The sequence below is a fragment of the Lucilia cuprina genome, chromosome 4 (assembly GCF_022045245.1).
Source record: "Lucilia cuprina isolate Lc7/37 chromosome 4, ASM2204524v1, whole genome shotgun sequence".
NCBI lineage: Eukaryota > Metazoa > Arthropoda > Insecta > Diptera > Calliphoridae > Lucilia > Lucilia cuprina.
The window spans coordinates 1825153-1837979 of NC_060952.1; the positions used below are offsets into that span (position 1 = coordinate 1825153).

Below are 12827 nucleotides of genomic sequence, written 5' to 3' on the forward strand. Positions count from 1 at the left end.
TATAGTCTAGTCTATAGTCTAGTCTATAGTCTAGTCTATAGTCTAGTCTATAGTCTAGTTTATAGTCTAGTCTATAGTCTAGTCTATAGTCTAGTCTAGTCTAGTCTATAGTCTAGTCTATAGTCTAGTCTATAGTCTAGTCTACAGTCTAGTCTACACATTACGACTTTATTTGCAAACTAAAGTTAGCTTAACAGTTTTACCTAACTTCAGTAAAATTTTCAAAGTTAGTTGCTTCCCTTCAAACTATTTTATGTTGTCGCTAAATTGTTTTTAATTCTTTTAATGTGCAAATATAATATTTGTTTAATATTTTTTATCTTGCAACATGCTGCACAATGATGATGAAACACAAGAATTTGCATTGTGAATTCATTGCCCCAGTGAAATGTGCAAGTTTTGTCATCAATATGCATGTGCAACACATTTTTTGCTCTTTTGTGTGTCTTTTATATTTATTTGTAATATGTACTTTTAAAATAAGCAGGTATTTATGCTAAATACTTTTAAGCTGTGCATGTGCTTAACTAACTAACACAAAAAAGGAGTTTATCCTTCCAACAACAATAACAAAAATATCATTGTTGTTGATGTGTTGGTTGACATGTTTATGCTGATGAGGATGATGACAATATGGATGGGGATGATGAAGTTAATAACCATTATCATTTTTATCATGCATAAATTCTTCTACTTTAGACAAAATATCATTTGAATAAAAAGAAACTTTTGGATGACAAAAGGAAATGAATTCACAACAAAGTGGGAATTTTACAGGTTTTTTAGAAAATTATTAAGTAAAGCTAAAAATATTAGGGAGCTGTAAGATAAGCAATCACTTTTAAACAATTCTACATGTATCTCTGAAAATAATTCCTTTTCCTTCAAACCACCCTAATTTTGCCTTAAATTGTTGCTTTTATCTTTTGTTCTTTTTACTTTAGAAAATGGTGAATATTTTTCAGTTTATTTTAAATTTGTAAGCGTATTGTAAACTGTAGAAATAGATACTCTTATCTTTCGTGAACATATAAAATTTTAAATAAAGATTGACAAGTGTTGTACACGTATAAGTAGAATACTGTAAAACACGTACTAACACTTTAACAAAATATTTTTTCTTTTATTTAAAAATCTAATGGATTAGAATGTAGTTTTCATATCTTCTGTAATTTTCTAATACAATATTCTTTCCTTGCCATTTTTAAATTCTTTTATCCTGATTGCTTTCTTAATTTTTTGTTAATTTCAAGGTTCTAGCTTTTAAATATTGTAAGTGTTTGGGTGTGAGTGTTTGGATGTAGATACAAACGTCCTTGACCCTTAAATCCCTTATTCATATTTATTTTTATACACATTTTTTCTTTATTTAAGGCGAACCATAATGCTTTTGTTTGGCTTAAAGCCTGCTGCCAGGCTAACCTTTAAATTAACCTTTACGTATACATACATCCATAATATTTTCCTAGTATGGCTCCTTCATTTCGATACCCAGTTTTAAATTAACATATTATTACTCAGGAAGTACTATACTAGCATACAATTGAGTAAACTTTTGAAAAATATCATATGTTGGAGTTTTACATAGATCAAATGTATACCCTTTTTTGGAGCCCTCCTAATATACATACATGTGCATTTTGTACCTATATGTGTGACATGAATGTTTAACTTTTCAGTCGTTGCTGCTCTTGATGACTACAAGATGCATTTCTAAGTCTTTTAGCTAGATTAATGTATGAATGTGTGTTTCCGAGTTTGTCGGTTTGGGTTTGTGTTGCACTTTATTTATTTTCAGCAGTTAGGCCTTAAGGTAACACAGAAAAAAAGAGCAGCATAAGCAAAATAATATGCAAGGCAAAGAAGAGTCCAAAATAAAGTTCAAACTCATATCCTTGCTTTTAATCACGTATAGCTTAGCAGCTAAACTTTATTTGCTCTTTTGTATATGTATGTCTTTATGCAAAATAGACACTTTTAAGAGGTTTTGTTCCTGAGTTTAAAAACGATTTTTTAAGCTTTCGAATTGTATGCATTGAAGTATAAAAACATATTTAATCTCAAAAAAGAAAAGTTATACGTATGTAAGGGAAGTTTAGTTGGCTAAATAATAATTTTTGGTAAATAACATTCTAGGAGAAAATTTAACTTAAATTTTATGTTAAAACAAAAAATATGATTTTTGTATGAAAACTGGATAGCGCAGAAACAATACATACATAGTTATATACACTACAGTATCCCATCGACCACTATTTTGTAGAATATCTTTCAAACGATACGTATCGCTAGTAGGAAACTGAGACCGCTTAAATTTTTTTTTTTGTGTTAATTACATAAGTACTCATCGACAGAGAGATATTTCTAGATAAGATTCATAAGAAGGCTGGTCCTTGGGTCACTCTAATTTACAACTTTTCCTTACGGTTTTGCGTTCAAATTTAAAAGATAACAGAACAAATATATTACTAATGTGCTTTTCACCTAATCGATTTGTTTTACTTGTTTCTAATCTAATGTTTTACACAATAATTCCGTCTGTATTTTTCCGACTATAAAATTTAAATCCAAAAAATAAGAAATGAAACTTCTACATATTTTTTTAATTCTTTTGCATTTCTTTTTATGTAAAAAGCTGTAGATTGAAGGTAGGGTTTAAAGTTAGGAAAATTTTACTTGGAATTCTCGGGATATTTCTTTTGGAAAGTTAGGTTAAAATTTGTCGGCAAATTTTTGGAATTTTATTTAACAATTTTTGTTAAATTTTACTAAAAAATAACGTGCAAATGAAAAAAAGTCTATCAAGTTAGAAACCCTAATACAAACTCTAAAACATGCATTTAATATTCGAATCGTGTACTACTCATATTAGTATTTTTATTTTTGTTATTTTAAAAGACATAAATAAATCAACTTTGTGTATTAACAGCTAGTCCAGATGATTTTTCTCTATAGAAATCAGTGTTCAGCATTATAAAATAACAGGGGCATAGGATAATGGTCATAAAACAAAATGAATAATATTAATCACAACTAAATTAACAATCAGTTGATTTTTAGACTTAAAAAAAATAAGATATTTAAGTTATATTATTTTTAAGCCGACCAATTAGGCAGATACTTATGTACATTCATTGTAGCTCAAATAAGTTCTGGTAAAACATGTTAGCAGAAAAATTGCATACAAAATGCAACAAAGAAGAACAAGACGAATTCCAAGAAAACTTTTTTACAAAAACAACAATCAAACATCCATACATATGTATGTACTTATTTTTATGTGTGTTTATTTAAGTAAGCTGCGAAACAAAACAGTACAAAGTATTTGTTGCAAAACTTAAGTACGTTTTGTAACAACTATGTACGTATGGGTTACAGCAGTAACAACAAATTTATTATAATTTGTTATAGTTAAGGTTACCAGATTATTGTGTTAAGAAGCAAAATACTGAGTTCTTATTGCAAAAATTTAAGAAATTAATCTTTTTTAAACATTGTCAAATTAATTGTATTGCATTTGCTTGTTTAGGCGCCTAAACACATATCCATGTATTTTTTAGTTAAATAAACAGCTGGCCACCTTATGAGAAACCAATATTTAGTAGCAGAAATTTTTTTGTTATTTTTATTGCTTCAAGAAGAATAAGAACAATAAGCATGAATAAGAAAAGCTTAACAAATGAAGTGGAAATCACTCTACAATATAAATCTGCAATACACTTAGAAAGACACACATATACATTCTTTTACAAATAACAACAACTCATAAAGAAGCATCCTTTAAAAACATTACAAATTCACATAAAAGGCCCTGAGTGTTTGAATACGTATGAAAATGAAGCAAGCAAAAACAACAACAACAAAGATTCAAACGTGCATAGAAACGTGCTCAAAAAAAAACTATAGTAAATTTGTTCAAAATAGAGAAAACTTTTGAATCACTTTTTGCGTTGTATTTTGTTTTTTTTACATTTTATTAACTTTTAAACATCTCATTTTTCTTTATACTGCTCTTCTTTTAGCGAATAGTTTTTGTTCGATTTACTTCCTTTAAAATATGATAAAATATTATGTAATACCTTTTGCTTAACATCAATAAATGACGTTTATTACAGGAACTGTTTTTCTTTTTCATTTATTTCTCTGCATTGAGGGAAAATAATAGTTTTTTTATATTCCTTCAACATGTTTTCAATATTTTTTCTTTCATTTTAGAGCAAACGTCCTTCAATCTTAATCCTTTGGCCATAACACACAACTCTCTACTGTTAGAATAGTTTTTTTTTTTAAGCTCTAGCTACTACATATATATTCATACCTACAGTGTATTATATGATGATGGTTATTGTATGGTTTTGCTGTTAGCAAGAAATCTGTATGTTTGTATAAAATATAGCTTTAACTGTGTTGCCAATATTTTTTCGATGTAAAATGTTTACAAGCAGTCATGGCACGTGTGACTTTGCTTGAATTTTCTTTCTACCGTTCGAGACTGGCGAACAGACGATGCCATAAACAACAGCTTGCCATGCAGCCTGATTAGTTTTGGCTGTGCCCATGACTATGGTTTCTAACTGGTTGGTTATTTGGTTGACTATTTGGCTCAATGACTAGATGCTGTGTAGTTGAATGGATGTAGTTGGGAAAGCGAGGGTTGTTTTTTAAAGTTAAGAACTTCTGGCGACGGTACGTTCCACTTTTGGTTTACGGAGAATTGCTTAAATCAGATATTTATCTCTTACAAAAAAAAAAACGCAATAATTGGGTGTTTTATTAATGAGTATTATTAAAATAAACATTGCTACTATTAATAAAATTGGTCCTCTAGAATCTCCAAATAAACACTTAATATCTCCATTTTTAATTTCATAACTTTAACGAAGTTGTACAACGGGACATAGGGAATAGATATACATAAATAATATTATATAGTTATCGACTAGTAGATTTATATCGACACCTCCAAACTAAAACTTTAAACTTTGAGAGATTCTATTGAAACATTTTGTCCGTTTGCCTGAAATGTTTTTATGTATGTCTGTTTAAAGTCTAACTATACTGTTTAAAGTCTTAATTAGTTATAAATTAAATACTTAACTTTACCCATTTTACTGCCGCTACAATCCGCCCTCGTAAGCAATTATTTTTATGTATGTGTACACGATTGTGTACGTATCAATTTATATAACAACAAATACAAACTCACTCACTGACACATACAGGGAATGTCGACATTGCTCATTAATGTCAATTTGATCAAGTCGTACATGCCATCGATTAGATATAAAAATTGCACAATTTTTCTTCATTTTCTCTTATAAAAGTTTATTTACTTTCTCATGTACTTTATTCTACCTTTAAGTTTATGTGCATATATATAGACTAAATTTGGAAGTATATTGTAATACACACACTTATACAGAACTATTTATTCTTCTTCATCCCTTACGTGCTAATGTATCAAACCTCCTTCTCCTCTTTTTGATTTTGTTTGGTTGTCAACAAATTTCATTCCTTTGACTTGACCGCAGCAATAGCGATAAAATAACGAAATGAAATGTTGGCAAATAGAAGTTTCATTTTCCCTTTGGTTGTTTAGAAAATTAATTGTTTTTTTTTATTATTATATATATTATTTCGTTTTTTTTTTTTTTTTGTCAGTATTCTGTTGAACGTTGAGTATTTATGTGAAAATACAAATTGTTTGTCTTTATGTATATTTGCAACAATATTTCTTATTGGATTTAGTTTTGTAGTTTTATATGTAATTAATTTAAACAAAAATAATTGCCTTCTCTTGCTGCTGTATCCTTATCAAAGGATTATCAAAAGGAAATCAATAAAACTGATACCACTTCCCATTAAATACAAGATAAATTAAATGATTTGCCTGGCTTTCTATAATTGTTTTGTAGATAAATACCAGGAAATGTATATTAATGGTTATAGTTTATAAAATAGTTAATCTTTGTTTATAAATTGAAACAATCGAGTAAGCTTTATATTTGCATTTAGTTAGTGTAGATGAGAGAATATAGGACTAACATAATTTATTAGTATTAAGACAGTTAAATATTTGATTTTAATGCTTGTTTCTATTAACTTTTTAGTATGGATCAGTACAATGGATTTTAAGTTAAAATTTTACACGTGTCGTTTAAAAAAAGGCATTACAGAACTAAATATTACATAGAATGCATACACATACAGACATGTATCATATATATGAATGTATTAACAAAATCAACTTTAATAGTATTTCTTCGATTCTCTGTATTTAAATTTTTTCTATGAATAAATATCCTGGTCCTTAATGGTAGTAGGTACTACTGTATTATTTAATTTTTTTAAATCTTCCTTCTGAAATACTCTAGAATTATCATTAAGAGTATTGCATTTTACTTGTAATTGTATGTTTCTTTTGAGAGTGTTTTTATACGTATGTAAGTCTCTGTGTTTTTATATGTATGTATGTGTTAGTGTGTATTTCTCGTTAAAAGAGGATTACTTAACATTAAATGTATTGATGTTGTTTCTGTGAGAGGAGCTTTAAAAAACCTCATATCTCAGAGACCCATACATAGAAAGACATAAGTATGAGCGTTTGAATACAATAGAGAAATTCTTTTTTGTCTTGGGATTTGTTGTGAATTCATTATGGTTCGGATAAGGAAAACATTTATAAATGAAATCGATTTCCTTTTAAAATTATGTAAAGGAAATTCATAAAATGTTATGAAATCAATATTTTAGTAATGAAAATATTAGAATAATTTATATGTGAAGTAACTAAACTGTGTATCTATTAAATTTATGGAGAAAGTTAATAACAAATACATAATTTAAATTATTGCTAATTAAAAATCGTTTTTTTTTTTGTCATGACACAAAAACAACAATATTTCTTTTTATATTCCTTCTTACTTGTCTGCCAATTCTTTTAATAGTAAATTATAAGTCCTGATTTATAAATTAACAATGAATAATTTTAAAAAAATATACATATGGGAAAAACTGAACACTACTTTACTTTTTTTAACTATTTAACAATATAAATATTACAGTATCCTCACGAATAGTTATTTTCTACTTATATTATAAACATCTTATAAACAAATAATAATCAAATGATTAGTCCATAGGCTAGCTAAAATTTCGATAATATACTATATACTTAGAATAGTATAGAATAGTTTATACACTAGTTCACAAAAACAGTAGTTTACCTAATAAAATTAGTCTATTGACATTTGAAAATTAGCATTACAGTAGTTCCCTATTTAATCTAATTGCTCTATTGGTAATTAACAATTTCTCTTCATTGTTTATACGCAACATATTAAATAATTTAAAAATCGCTCATACGTCTTCAGTGTCCTATTAATACTTTTAACTTCTTAAGTAGAAGGGTTCACACTATACTAGCTAATAGGCTAGATTCGTAGCAGTTTCTTATTTCATCTAATATTGTCATGAAATTAATAAATTTACAATTCCGCTTCATCGTTTATACGCAACATTATTTTAATTCATTTAAAAATCGCTCATACGTCTCCAGTATCTTATTTCATTTAACATTTTAACTTAATCAAATATGTATTAAATTTCTTATTGTTTTTCTCTAGTGCCTGTGAATAAAATTACCTAGATGTTTTGCATAAAATTTTCATTTATTCTAAAACTTTTAAATTGATTTTGTTGTTGTTGCGTTTGGATGTGTGAGTATTTTTTATTAACCTAATTTTCTTATCCACAAATAACATGTCATTACCTGAGTGCAATTCTTTCATTCTTTATATCCATTTTCAGTTTCATTTGTAGTTTGTGTTATTGTTTTAGAATTTTCTTTTTCATTTGAGGCAGACAGCTCTCTAGGAGTTTCAACTACTATAACGGCAAAATATAAAAATTTCTAATCTAAAATATGCTTTAGTTTTAGACTGAAAAATGGAAAATGTAGCATGAATAAATTTGCATAAAAATGTCAAACTCTCGACAAGAAAAAAAAACATACTATCTCACAGTAGTGCAGCAAATTTTCAAAGTGATTTTTATACACTCACACACATGTAAACAAATTTTAAAAAAACTCCAACTCATTTAAGCAAAAACTCCCAAATTGGCAATAGCAGAAGGAGAAGAAGAAAAATACAATAATAAAGTTCCAACAAGTATTAAAAAGAATTGAAAACTGTGAATAAAATCAAGTCTAAAAATTGAAATTTAAATTGGCATTATTAAGCTTGTTGTTGTTAAACAGTGAAAATGCAGAAAAGTTTTTTTCTTTACATATTTACTTGGGGGAGTTAAGAAATTATTTACCAAAGCTAAAATTAATTTAAAATTAATCAAAATCAGAATTTTCCTGTTTGAGTATTTATTAATTTTAACTGTAAATATGTACATTTATTTTATATTTACGCTCTAACAAATTGTGCGTTGGCAGCAGAAAATTAAAAAAGTTTTCGAACAAGATTTATGCATTAAACAAACAAACAAAAATAAAACACAAACAAATATCTGATTAAAGTTTGTACATTTTGAAAAACGAAGCGGCGGCAAGCAGAATTACAGACTTTAAAGTCAATTTTAAAACCGAAGAAATGAATATAATGGTTAGTAGCAGATGTTTTCTTTTCAATTAATCACATAATCAAAATTGTTTCTATTAAACATTTTTCTAAGATTTCTGTATAAAGTCTAGACATTTACATTATTATATGCTTCGTATATTCTATGCACATTATTTTAATATTAATTACAAAAGTTTGTTGATATGTTTGTTAATGGATTATGTTAAAGAATTTATATCAATATAATGTGGTTTCTTTTATAAATTCATTAATTTAAACAAATTTCATAGTTATTTTTCTGACAGCCAAGAATTATATTAAACTAAGTCATGTATTTTGAGAGTAAAATACTTATAATTTAAAATCCTTGCAAAAATTCTTAAAGTAAGTATTAATGTTCATCTGAGCAACGTACTGAAACTACATTAGAGCTGTATTTTTTCACCTTATTAAATAAATTAAAAATAAGTCTAAAAGTAAGCGAAATGATCTGTAGAGCTATGATTGAGGGAATGATCATCACAAGTTGGCTATTCCTAGTAGGGTCACCCACTCCTGACGTTATTGCTTTGAGCGTGAAACTGAGAACTACCTTCACCCTATCAGGTAGTGTCTGTTTCCCTATCAAACGGCTATCAAACGCTTTCCTTGACTATTCTTCCCTACTATAAACCTACTTTAGTAGTGAAGAGTACAAATAAAACTATTTTATACTACTCAAAGCCGCACTAGAATAATTTATTTTTAAAAAGTTTTTTAATATACAAAAAAACTATTTTTTAAATAAATTTGATATATTTTTTTTTTTTTGAAATACAAATAATTTTCTTATTAGCCTTTATTCTGTGTTTCTCATTCTACATGAAGACGGATAAATAATTTTTGACTTAACCTTTTTTTAATTAAATAAAATTATATTAAAAATGTTTTTCTGAAAATGATAAGAGTTTATACTTTCCAAGATAATAACAACAACAAGAAAATCATTTTTTAACGATATCTAAAGTTTTGTAAACTAACAAACAACAATGTAAGTAACTCTTTAACACAAACTGACAGACATACTTACAGTTAAAGTACTATACAACATAAGAAAACTATGTCCTTTTGCATAGACATACATAAGTTGGTGTGTAAGTGGTGTATTTGTATGTAAAAATCTTTAAGTAAAATGTCTTGTATATTTTGAGTATTTTCATTTTTTTATAATTAAGTTATCACTTTGGCAAAAATCTACTTCATTTGCATAATTTGTAAAGAGTAAAAATTTAAGAAATTAAAGAGGATGTGATGACGATGATGATGATGATACAGACACAAAAAGGTCCTTAGAAAAGTTATAGAAAATTAACTAAACTGTTTAAAAATAAACGAGGATTTGTAAAAAAAATTACATTACATTAATTTCCTTTTCTATTTGTAAGTTTAATGATTTAAATCTAACTTTTTATAATTCTCTTACAACCCTCGTTGCTTAAGTAAATTTTTAAGCAAACATGATAATAAAGTTTGGATGAGAAACAAGTTGACTACAAAGAATTATTTAATTTAATTTTAATTGCAAAAGATAATAGTTTAAATAAATTCTTAAATATTTTAATTAAAATTGTATCTTTATCAACCCACATAAACACAATGTTGTCAACTCAATATCATTGTCAATAAGGGACAACACTACTCAACTCGAGCAAAAATAAACAATAAAATTAAAAAAAAACTTTTCTGTTATTATTAAATTTAATTTAAAACTTTAATACATGTCGATGGGTGTATGTGTTAATATGTTTTTTTTAATTTCTATAGAAAATCAACATGCTAATAAATAAAAGATACTCAAACATCTACCTCTTTTTTGTATGTTGTTGTTTTTTTTTTAAGAGGGTGCAGTTCAGTGCATCATACGAGTAGTGTGTTTAGTTCAGTGTAGTGCATGTTTAGAGCTTAATGTGACTTTTTATTGTTCTGTATTTATGAAAAAATGCAACAGCTTGTTGTTTGGCACTTGGCTAGAATGCCTTTTTGTAACTTTTTTCTCTCTAATACAACAGCAACTACAAAGGGTTTAACATACATACAAAAATACTTTCGCTTTCATTTTAAGTACAAACACCCATCAACTTGTAAACACTTAAACAGTTGTTGTTTCATGGATGTAGCCTAACGATATGTGCAAAAAGTGAGGAGGATATGAGTGGATGTGTATGTGTGTGTCTGTGGGTAAGTGTACATTATAAGCCTTTGTTATGATTATTGTTGTCACCTACAAACATGCATAACTTTTCATGGCTGGAAAACAGTACTTTAAATTTTACCTAGAATTATGAATAAGTGACTGGTTAAGGGAACAACTGGAAAGGGGATAAATTTCGACATAAGTAAGCATCGTCATATATACATATCCACACACGTATTTGTAGTTTACACAAAGCTTTAACTTACACACGTGTATAAAGAGTTGTTTGAGTTTGAGTGCATGTTGTCATTTAGTATGTATGTCTGTGTGAATTTGTAAGTATCTAAGAGTACTTGTTATTTAACAATATGTTTAAACATTACAAGTATGCATCTTTGTTTTTACAAGTATAAAGCGTATACATATATAGTTACATATACACAATATACCGACTCACAAAAACTAGATTGAGTTACTTTTATCAAAATACATTTGTATAGTATTTTGTTATGACATAAAAATTACCCAAAAAAAAATTGGGTTTAGTGTGATACGTTTGTGAGCTGTACCATTTTCAAGAAAATATTCAGTTTTACATTCGTTTTCTTTCATGATGATTCCAAAAATATTTTGAGTCCACAGATGACCGTTCGTGAGCTGGTGGTAAATTTTGAGAGGAGTTAAGAAAAACTCTCTATACAGAGTGAGCCGGTCTAATATGCATCCATAAATATGTATGTTGTGTAAGTATTAAATGATGACAAGAGCATGTTTTGCCCATTTCAAGTGTTTAAAAATAATGTAAGTGCTTTTGTTTTAATTTTTTTGTTGTATAAAAAAACTATCACTTAGATTGTATTTCATTGATGTGTATAAAGCTTAATGATGGTTTGTGGTCCAATGGTCTAAATTTTTCATTTTTTATAAATATTTCTTGAAACCAAAAAGGCAGAACATCTACTAAAATGCTTCCTAATATCTTTTAGATATGTTACTATAACAATTTTTATATTATATATTATATAAAACTTTGGGCTGATTCGGAACCATTCACAAAATCAATCTTAATTCAAATTTTTCAAAACAATTATGCACAACATATACAAATATAAATTTCTCAAGCCAGTTGTTGTGTGGCAAATGTCACTTTAAACCCTTAACATAATAAACTATATTTAGTTTGTACTACAACCTTTATTATCTAAGAAACTCAAAATTTAGTTTTCTTATTTTTTTCTTTTTGCATAATCGACTACAAGAGTACGAAAGATAAAAAATTGTCCATAATCCATTTTGTTTATTCTATTATTATTTTATGGAATAGTTAAGAAACAACGTACAAAAAATATTGAGGTAACTTTATAAAATCTTTAACTATTTAGTTGACGTTTTGTAACTCTCTTTGGTATCCAAGTGAAAACCTGAAGCAATAATTTTTTTATCCAGCTGTGTGTGCGGCAAGGAAGTTTTATTTGGCAAACTTTTATAAGGCAGAGTTATAAAAGAGTTAGATTTTAGTTTAAACATAAACTTATAAAAAGTTCAGCATTACCCGCGTTAACTATATGAATGGCTCTTATCATGCCGTGCAACTAAATACATATGTATGTTATGTATTTAAAAACCCGCAACCGTAGATCATGACAATATTTTACATTCTTTAACGATGCTTTCAGAGGTTTAGGAAAGCAGCGTATGTTTTGCTTATTTCTATAGTAAAATCTCATATTCTTTTAATATAATATTATTTGATAATAATTATTTAAAATTTATAAAAAGAATTCATTATTTGTTTATCTGATTTTAACCACCTAGCATCAAGAAGGCAAAGTTTGGAGTTTTCTTTATTTATTTCTATTTTTCTAACTCTAATACAACATGGGATAGCAGAGGCAGTACAATCTGCTTTAGTTTTTAGTTGTTGTACAAAGAGATTGTATTTATATCATGTCGCCATCACTTAAACTACGACATAAGTAGTATGTTTATGTATGTTCTACCCCAGTTTTTCCATACAAAAACTGGTATGCATGAATTTTTCGCCACTGGTAACCAGTCTGGTAAGTAGTTGATAAAAATGC

The 12827-nt window shown here is 27.3% G+C and overlaps 1 protein-coding gene across 2 annotated transcripts in view; it reads left to right on the forward strand.

Moving 5' to 3' along the window:
* LOC111690479 overlaps positions 1-12827 on the forward strand; it is a 150217-nt gene that overhangs the window by 102203 nt on the left and 35187 nt on the right. The gene's annotated exons all lie outside the window — the stretch shown is intronic.